The sequence below is a fragment of the Diadema antillarum genome, unplaced genomic scaffold (assembly GCF_040938485.1).
Source record: "Diadema antillarum isolate AM-2024a unplaced genomic scaffold, OU_Dant_1.0 scf00000114, whole genome shotgun sequence".
NCBI lineage: Eukaryota > Metazoa > Echinodermata > Echinoidea > Diadematoida > Diadematidae > Diadema > Diadema antillarum.
In genome coordinates this window covers 4,598,924-4,608,562 of record NW_027271003.1, presented here as the reverse complement: position 1 = coordinate 4,608,562, position 9,639 = coordinate 4,598,924, and positions in this window count along the sequence as shown.

The window sequence follows — 9,639 nt, the reverse complement described above, 5'->3', positions numbered from 1 at the left end:
CATGCATTTTGAATTTATGACACTAACTGCTTAAAACAAACAAACATTGAGGATGATAATGATCATTTCCCCAAACAATAATATATTCCATTAAAAAGTACATGCTTGTATCGCAAAGATTAGAATACATTGTTCGAGTTTGACACGTTTGGCATAAAGATTAGAGGGATCGTATTTCAAAATGTTGATTAGTGAAACCTCACGCTTAGATCTAGTTGGCATCAGTTTGTCTGCCTTTTCATCGCAATTACCCGTCAGTTGGTGATTTCTGATATACGACAAGATGAACTACGACGAGTCGGGGAAATTTTCGGCGCAAGTCTCCTTTTGCGAAATACAGTAAGTGAAGCCCACAGTCACACTTTGTTTAAATTCATTTGGGTCCTCATATATATTCTCTCGCTCATGCCTCCAGTTTCTGTTGTCATGTTTGTGGGTGTTGCTCTGAGTGCATGCATTTGTGTGTGAAAACACTCGATGGCCCGAATTCATGGTATAAGAAAATGAGGACATTTTATTTGTAAGAGGAAGACTGATTTGTAGGCATTTATTTTGAACCATTTATTACCAATGTATTCCCCCTTTCTGTCATAACATATACCACCCCTCTACACACCAATACATCAACCCACACCACATACATATTCACATCCACATGCATCCATACGCCCTTCCTATCACAGACATTCCACACATCACCTGACATTTGAGTATATGAATGTAAGAACGACCCAAGTCCAATTTTTGGCCAAATTCAGTTTTTCATGGGAAATTGTAGCTTATGCATGGAATCATCTTGTGTGTAAATGATAAATCCTAATTACCCCCGGAAGTGCCTGAAATGAACGAGTTAAATCTTATATTAATGTAAGAATGAAGGACTTGGGTCATTCTTACATTCATATAATAGCGCCCTCTCTCATCCTCCTCCCATCTCTATAGCAGAATATCATGTATATGAATCAAAGAACGACCCAAGTCCATATGAATCAAAGAACGACCCAAGTCCACCACACAAAATGGCCTCTCCACAATTAATGTAAATGTTAATTGTCATAATAATACATGTTCTAATTTGTATATACAATGTTGCCTTCCCATCACAGATAAATAGAATATTATTGGACAAATAAAAAAGATATGAAGTTTTTTTTAGTTTACTCGAAATGATCCTCCATGGACTTGGGTCGTTCTTATATTCATATACTCATTTTCCCGCTCTTTCAATTATCACCCATTGGTCCCTGTAACACTGAAAACATGCCCAAATCACCCAAGGCTACACATCATTTACATATAGTGAATATTTAGTTTTAATATTTGTTTCTTTATTTGCATGTTTTGTCATGTTGATTTTGCATAATATTTATGTTACAATCCAGATTTACATGTAAAACACGTGCCAAATTATGTGAAGAATACTGTTACAAGTTAGTTAGCCAGGGGACTCCTTCCAAGTAACACGTGTGTGCTGCCCTGTCTGCTGTTGGTGTGATGAGTGCTAGAGAGCTAAGCGAACCCTAGCCCTTCAGCAGCATCCAAGGCATATCAATTCCACCCGTTGCCAAATGCTATGATATGATACGTGTAAACTATCATAGTCATTATGTTGGCCAAAAGTTAGAATGATTTTTACACTTTATGCCCTATTTGTTTTTTGTTTTTCACCAAAATTGAAGCAAAACAAACTGACACAAATGCTTCACAACATTATGGGATTAATGTTTTGATTTGACTTGATTTGATTTATTGGTTCCTGTATTATCATTGTACATGCGCATACAAGTAGATGTATAGGCCCTACAAACATTGTTGGTGCCAAGCGTATAAGCTGTTAACCAAATATTTTTTTTTCTTCATTGCCTTCACAATGTTCGGTAAAGCGTATCCGCAATATAATGGAAAATTATGTAACTATTAAAGTTTAATGTGCTGAATCTTATTCTTCTGTCTTGAATAGTTCTCTTCCCCCTCTCTTCGACAAAGATGGCTAAAAAATTGAACTCTCAAGTGAGGATATGGGAGACTGCCCAGAGCTACGGGAAAATTGATGGGTAGGAGTTTCGTATGCACATAATAATTTGCGATTGCCTATTTTTATATTTTTTTTGATAAGTTGTGATAAGTGATTTAATTATTTCATATTTTTACTATGTAAACTACGCATTTTATATATCCATAATTTGTATGCTTCTGAATATTTCGACTTCGACTTTCAGGATGGATATTGATGTGCGAGGTAGAACATATAAAAATATGAAGAAATATTTCATGAATGACAAGGATGTCTTATAAACAATGATAACCCGTTCAATACATTATAATAAGATAAAAGGCTAATCAAGAGTGCGTAATGACGTAAGGTTATACTGCACACATTGATACGGGCAGGGATCCAGCGGTTTTTTCTTTTTTTTTTTAAAGTGAAAACATAGTTTTGGTAAGGGTTTGAGAACCCGTCTGGCACCATTTCATTGGTTGCAATATATCGAGAGAGTCTACCGAGAAACTTACCTGCTTGACGCGATTTAATTGCAGGGATGAGGAGTTGATTTGGAGTATTTCGAGATAAAAAATAAAAGTCGGTAGGTCTAAACCGACTTTTATTCCAGAATGATCCAGACTAACTCGATCTCAGGCAAAACTTGGCCCTATTTCAGACAATTTACACGCAGTTCGTGATCGCCATACTGAAAAGACAATCAAAGACGCTTAATAAACAGCATAACAACGTCAAAGACAGGGCGTCTCTATATTGGCCTAATACGTTTGAGGACCGCGTGCTGTCCATTTGTTTTATACAGGAGTAGCGCGCACTTCCCTGTCTTTTTAGTTAAGCGTCTTTGGTATCAACTCGGACTCTAACTGTGACCAGCCAGAATGCGAAGCGCTACAGGCCGCTCCCATAGTATAACGCTGTGCAATCCAGGGGAGACAACTCGTCCCGCCGTTAAAGCGAGGCCGAGTTGTCCCCGACATGCCCGAGTCCGAATTTAGCCTGACCCCGATCGGGTGAGTTCTGAGACTGCGACTCCGGCGAACCTTTTTGGTTATTATTTCGCATTTTCGTCGTTAACCATCGAATATCTTGTTATTACAGCGTTATTCCACACATTTCCTAGGCATACGTGCACATTTGCAAGTGAAATTTGACAACTTTTGCAGGCGTACCAGAACTATGTTTTGGCTTTAAAGGAAATACCTGACATTGAAATGATAAGAACAGCGTTTGTGACTGCAGTGTACACAACTCATGTCTCTTAGTGATGCTTAAGAATTTTGATCAGAGAAATATTTTGCTTGGTGTTCTAATGCAAAGTTGCACACTGGCACTGGTCTGATAGTCCCTGACCAGTAAAAATCACTGTCGGACAAGTAACTTTTCAGGAATTTACCAGTGAAAAATGGGAAACTTATATAAGTACCTACTGGACCAATGGATATAGGTCACCCAGTATCAGAAATTAGTGTACAGTGAAAATTGGAAAAACTAAGTACCTACTGGACCGATGGATAGGTCAGACCAGTTATAATCAGAAATGGGTTTAATAGTGTGCAGCCCCATCTAATGGTATACAAGCCGCCTACTTTATAGTGTTGTCGCATATACTGTATAACGCCGTAGAGGTATTCCTTATCTTTATGTATATTAAAGTGAAAATCATTCGTTAAAGCCAACATACCCTGAGAGCTACGCTTGAATCAGTGATAATCACTATAATGTACAGTAATCAAAATGTAATTATAATCTATTACAGTCTCTCCATACTTCAGAACTAGAATAACTAATAATATAATGGGAAAATATGATACTTTTAGGAATAACAGTTCCTTTTTTTATATTTTATTCCAACGAAATTGGCATTTTCAATAGATTAATGTCTAAATATTCTTTTCTGTGAAAGGAAATTATGTTTAGAGAGGGAGCATGTTCAGAATTTGAGGATGGCAGTTTGATATGCAGATGAAAGCTGTTCACCGACTGTTATAATCCCCTTTCCACTATAGATTCAGGTTGACAAAGGTTCCTGTTGTTCTTCGTTCCTCTCTAAAGGGTTAAATCTTTCCGAGAGTGGCTGGAAGAACTCACCATTAAACTTCACAAGCCACCAAACAGGACCAGCCCAGACCCAGACCGAGCACTTCAAGTGATTGTCAACGCAAGGGCCTTGTAGAGATTACATTCGGTGCATTCCTTACATGGCTTTCTATACAATTTCAACACTCAATTTAGCCAAAAATTCTTACGTATTGAGCATGTTGAACAAAAAAAAAAGAAAAAAAAGAATGCAGTATTATAATGCAATCATATAAAGTCTGATTGATATTGATTATCAATTTCGAAACTAAGTAACGGTCATTTTCGTAAAAACAAGCCCATTAATCGTGGATGTTTTGACTAAATGAATTTAGCGTCAGTCAATATTGTTCCGGCACAATGTAAGACAATAATCTATATACAAAAACACACAAGTAGAAAATGAGGGCTTTAAACTAGGCAAACACTTTAACTGTATATTGCTTTAACAAAAGCTATACAAAACAAATATTACCTTAACTGGAGTTTGGGAATATGGATGTACTTGTAGGAGAAATTATCTGGTTGTGTCACTTTCACCTAACTTTTATTCAAATTTCAGAAGGAAAAATACAATCCTGAATACAAATCATCACCTAGGCCTTATCTATGTCATTGTATGTACCTCTTTCCTAGACAACACGCAAGCCTATCAGCTATCGTTGTGCAATACATGTATTGAGGATTGGACGATACTTCTTCTTAACGCACTCTCTTAAAAACCCTAAATGAATAATAGACATATTAAAATGATCGTGATTATAATCATAACACCAATAGAGAAATGTCAAATGCCTGCATGAATCAAACGTTAGGACCATTATTTGCTAATATACAATATAGGTGAGACAGAAAAAAAGTGATCAAAATCAATCACAGTGTATTTGCAGAAATAATTGTCAAATTTTGAATCATCTGATATACATTCAGTTAGTGATGTTTATGTGCCTTTAATGTAATTTTGTTATGTTTTCCATTCTATTATGTATTGTATCATTACATTTTTTCTCCGTAAAGCATCAGATAACAAATTTTTGCTTCGAACTGAAAAAAGAAGAAATGATCCCTCGAAGCTAATGATTATTGATTTCATATTCCCTGCTTTAATGACAGACTGCAAACCTGCTTCTCAACAAAGGTCAAATTTTTTTGGTTCCAAAACGAACTTATAGAACGTTTCTTGAAGCAATATGTTTTATATAATTATACAAAAAGTTTCTTTTGATAAATTCCATTTGTTCATTGTATTCACAATCACAGCAGCAGCTATCGTTGTCATAACTGTTTTAGTATCTTTGTCTTCAATCGATTTTTCGTGCCTTTATTACTAATGCCATCCCTATGAATGAACCTAAAATTACATATTGTATATACGCCTCACTTCAACCAGATTAAGTCTTATTTCTAATTGTGTGACTTCTGGCTTATGTAATAAACTTTGAAACAAATCTGGTTCCTCTGCGTATGCCGTTAATAAGTTGAAGAGCCTTTACGAATTACTTAGCAGAGGAAGTGGAAGTTATCGTACATCACAAATGCGTTCTGATAACGTTGAAAGAACTTCTAGGAACTGAAATACCATCAGTCATTTACAGTCACCACTTCGGAATAACACATAAAAACTTGCAAATATATCTCTCTCTTCTAACTGTCAACATCCGGCCTTGCTGCTTTTAGTACTAATAGTTCTTCTACATATGCGTATAACATAATTAATAACACAACACCATTCATTCCGTTTGAACCTTTGAAAATTATGTGTTACAACATCGCAAGCTAGTTTCCACCTAACTCTTTAACTAACGCAATAATGATTTATTTCAGTTGCGGGTGATGCAAGGTGACCAAGTTGGAATAAGAATGGAAGAGGATGAACCCAGTATCACGGACATTGGAGAGGTGCTTTCTCAGTGGAATCTAGAAGATAAAGAAAGCTGGTAATAAACAGACAAGAGGTCATGTGTTGCTGTGTGACGAGGAGCAATATTTGAATAGCCGAAATTCCGTATGATTTCAAGTGTTCATATGAGGCCCTCATTTTAATGAAAAATACCTTTCTGCAAGATAACTTTTCTGAGTAGACACTTTCACAATCATGAGTAAAACTAAGAAAGCTTGCATTTAACTAGGTATAACATGATGTCTTTTATCACCATGGCAGGAAATTAAAAAGAATGTGTGTATGTTATTAAAAACATAAGATATTTATCTTTCTTGAATGGACGAAATGATAAATCTGATGACTGTTATAGTATACGATTTCGTGTATACTAATAAAACAAAGAATACAAGCATAAACAATCGAAGTATTTCATTACCAAATTTTTCTTCAATTTCTACGACAACTATTTTCTAGATTATTTTCTATTTTCATGTAGATTCGTCCGATGATAGGCATTCCATACAAACTGAAGTAGTGTTGTCTTAAGTCACCCGTAACAAAAACAAATACAAACAAACCAAACACCCCAAGGAATAGGTGACGGACGAGTTCTTACATGAAATTATAAATCTGTTTGTATCCACTTTGCACTTCTTTGCTCTTTCTGAAACAACTATAAGGTGAGATAAAAGAAAAATCTAAAAGAAAGCCTTTTGCGTGTAAGCTAACACGTGAAAAGATTAAATGTGACCGTGCACCTCAAAACGAACAATACACTAAAGTCGCACACACTGATTTTGCGTGAGGACTGAAAATAAGTGAAATGGGTCAACCTAGCCGAACTTGACATTTTCATATTGTCTGAAAGAGCGGGTCTTCTTTTACATTATGCTAAAATTTTGTATCATAAAACGGGCAGGAAAGTGTGTTTCTTAGCAGTTTATCTCGAACATTTTTGGTAGAATAGTGTGATTAGGTGTGTCTTTAGAATCCCTTTTTCATTTCTTAAAAACCTTGTCCACACTCTTCGCTTTCAACTCTAATAACTTTTTAAAAGATAGTGCTACTGCTTTGAAAGTTGGTATTAATTATGGACAGAATGTGTTAATGAGGTATGTTTAATTTCAGTTTAATCTGATAATCCCTTCATTGTTGTTACTCTGGTGGTTTACTTCCTGTTTTTTTTTTTGTCCCATTCATCGCACAGCCAGCACGGTTTGGTAAAGATTAAGCGCTTGAATAGACACTCTACTTCAGAGCCTCTTTTCTCAGTTCACACTTTTCCTGAGTTTGTGCTTTCTTTCCAATATTTAGATACGTTAGGAGAGTCCATCTGATTTGAGTTATACATCATTTTAAAGCTTAAAGCCTACTTTTTCAGAATATGGTCTTAGCTAAAAATTCATGTCTGGCGACTTTTTGTTTGTTTTGAGGTGCAGGGTCACAAATTATAACCCACGTTCGTATTGATAAATGTATTGCCTGTAAAACAGGTCAAAGAGACCGAAGTTCTTCTACGTCGTGCCAAACGGCCATACCCCATCACGGGAAACAGTGTTCGTAGAGAAACTTCTCAAGATATACACCTTGGCACAGTGTGTAGTTTGTTTGTTTGCTTTATTTATCCCGACATTGTAAAATACTATGAGTACAGAATAAATTGTAGCTTTCAAGTGCCATCTGCATTTAGTATAGAAAATAGTTTGGTTTTAAGAAAGCAAATCCTCTCTCTGGCTCCGATATGTCGACGATGCATATAATTATCTTATCATCTCGCCACACAACATAAATGAGCTCAATGGCTACCCTAAAACGTCTCAACAGGCAACACTCTAGCGTGTCTTTTGTAATGACGAAATACATGGGATTATGCTTGAAGCGGCACAAAATTATGCTAAATTGCCATGAAAATATGTCAAATCAAGTCAACCAATCGCCGCCAAGCAAGCAAAAAAACAACAAAACAATAAACCAAACCAAACAAAACAGAAAAAAAAAAGGAAGGTACTGACATTATTGTTATAATTATCATTTCTTTTTGCTACGAATTACGGTGCCCAATCGATTGACAAAGAAAAATAAACATAAAAACAAATACAGTTAGATTGGGGTGCCCAATCGTATTTTAGTTCCTAATCGCCTTGTGGTGCCATTTGCATTGTGCTGCCCAATCGTCCTCCCATTTTTGCTACAATTTGTGGTGCCCGATAAACTGACAAGCAAAAAAAAAAAAAACAAAAACAAAAAACAGAACAAATAAATGAAGATTAAAAAAAAAATGAAAGGGCCTACATTTCTTTTTCATACAAATTATGGTGCCCAACCAGCTGACAATCCAAGGTCTCTAATTCTATGCTCCCAACTAAACTGAGGCCCTCAATCGGCAAAACCAACGAACGTCTGAAAAAAAAAAGTCCTCAAAACTTTTTATTGTCAATTCGGTCAAAAAAAGCTCATAAACTAAAGGACCAACCAAATAGGGGGACCATCTGTCATAACACACCTGGAGATTTCCTTTCTGTGGCAATTATGCTATAATTATGCTAAAAACAGTCAAATTATGCCTATAATTTATGCTATAGGTGATGAAACGTCTAAAAATAACACTGTGCCAGAAAGCATAATTATGCCAACTCTGGCAACATAGCAATGTTCGACCTGCTTCTCTTGGCCACCCACTGCAGTGGTGATCAGTGTGAAAAGTAGGATTTTGCTTCATTGCCATGAAATTCTGTTACATTATATCAACCTATTGTGGTGCCCAATTGAATAGCTGACACTACAAACAAAACAACGCACACAAACAAGAGCAAAAAACAAAAAGAAACCCCAAAAAGACACATAAAACAAAAACAAAAACATTTCAAAACCATTCAAAACAAAACAAACCAAAAACAAACAAACAAACAAACAGACACACAAACAAACAAACAGACAAGCAGAAACCAAAGGTCTCAACAACTTGCTCTGCTGTAATTTTCGACGAAGCACACAAACAAACGAAAAAAGGTACGACAAGACACAAACACATACAACAAGTAATTTCCTTTTTTAACATGTACAAGAATTATGCTAAATAAGGGACAAATTATACCTGGCATAATGTTAGATGTTGATTCTTCAAAAAATGTGTACGAAAGCATGATTATGCCAACTCTGAGAACATCTTTGCAACCACTCTTAATGACATGAGGTCAATAAACATTCTCTTTTATGCACAATATGAAATGATACGTACATCCTGTATTCTTTACCTGATCGAATAGAAAATGATGATGACGATGGTCATAATGATGATAATAACAAATATAATAATGCTAACAAAAATGATAATAATTGCAATAATGATAATATTAAGAATCTGCAAGGACATTTAAAAACGCAGCAGTGTTGCCGCAAAGAGAATGGAAGCGCACGCAGTGCAGTGCGTGCGTTTCGATAACGGCCCAAACCATTAATGGGAGAGAAGGGCAACACGATTGAATCTATCCAGCCGAATCGATCTCATTCTTTTCCAATTGTTACGGATCACAGTTGAAAACCGCAAGTAGCCTGAATAAAAGAGTCAGGCAGCGAGATTCTTTGGATGTAGAAATATGAATTTAGACATCACATGATTCGTTTACGGAGATTTCCAAATATCTGGGTAAGGCCATGTCGTCTTCCGAATGCGTGGTAT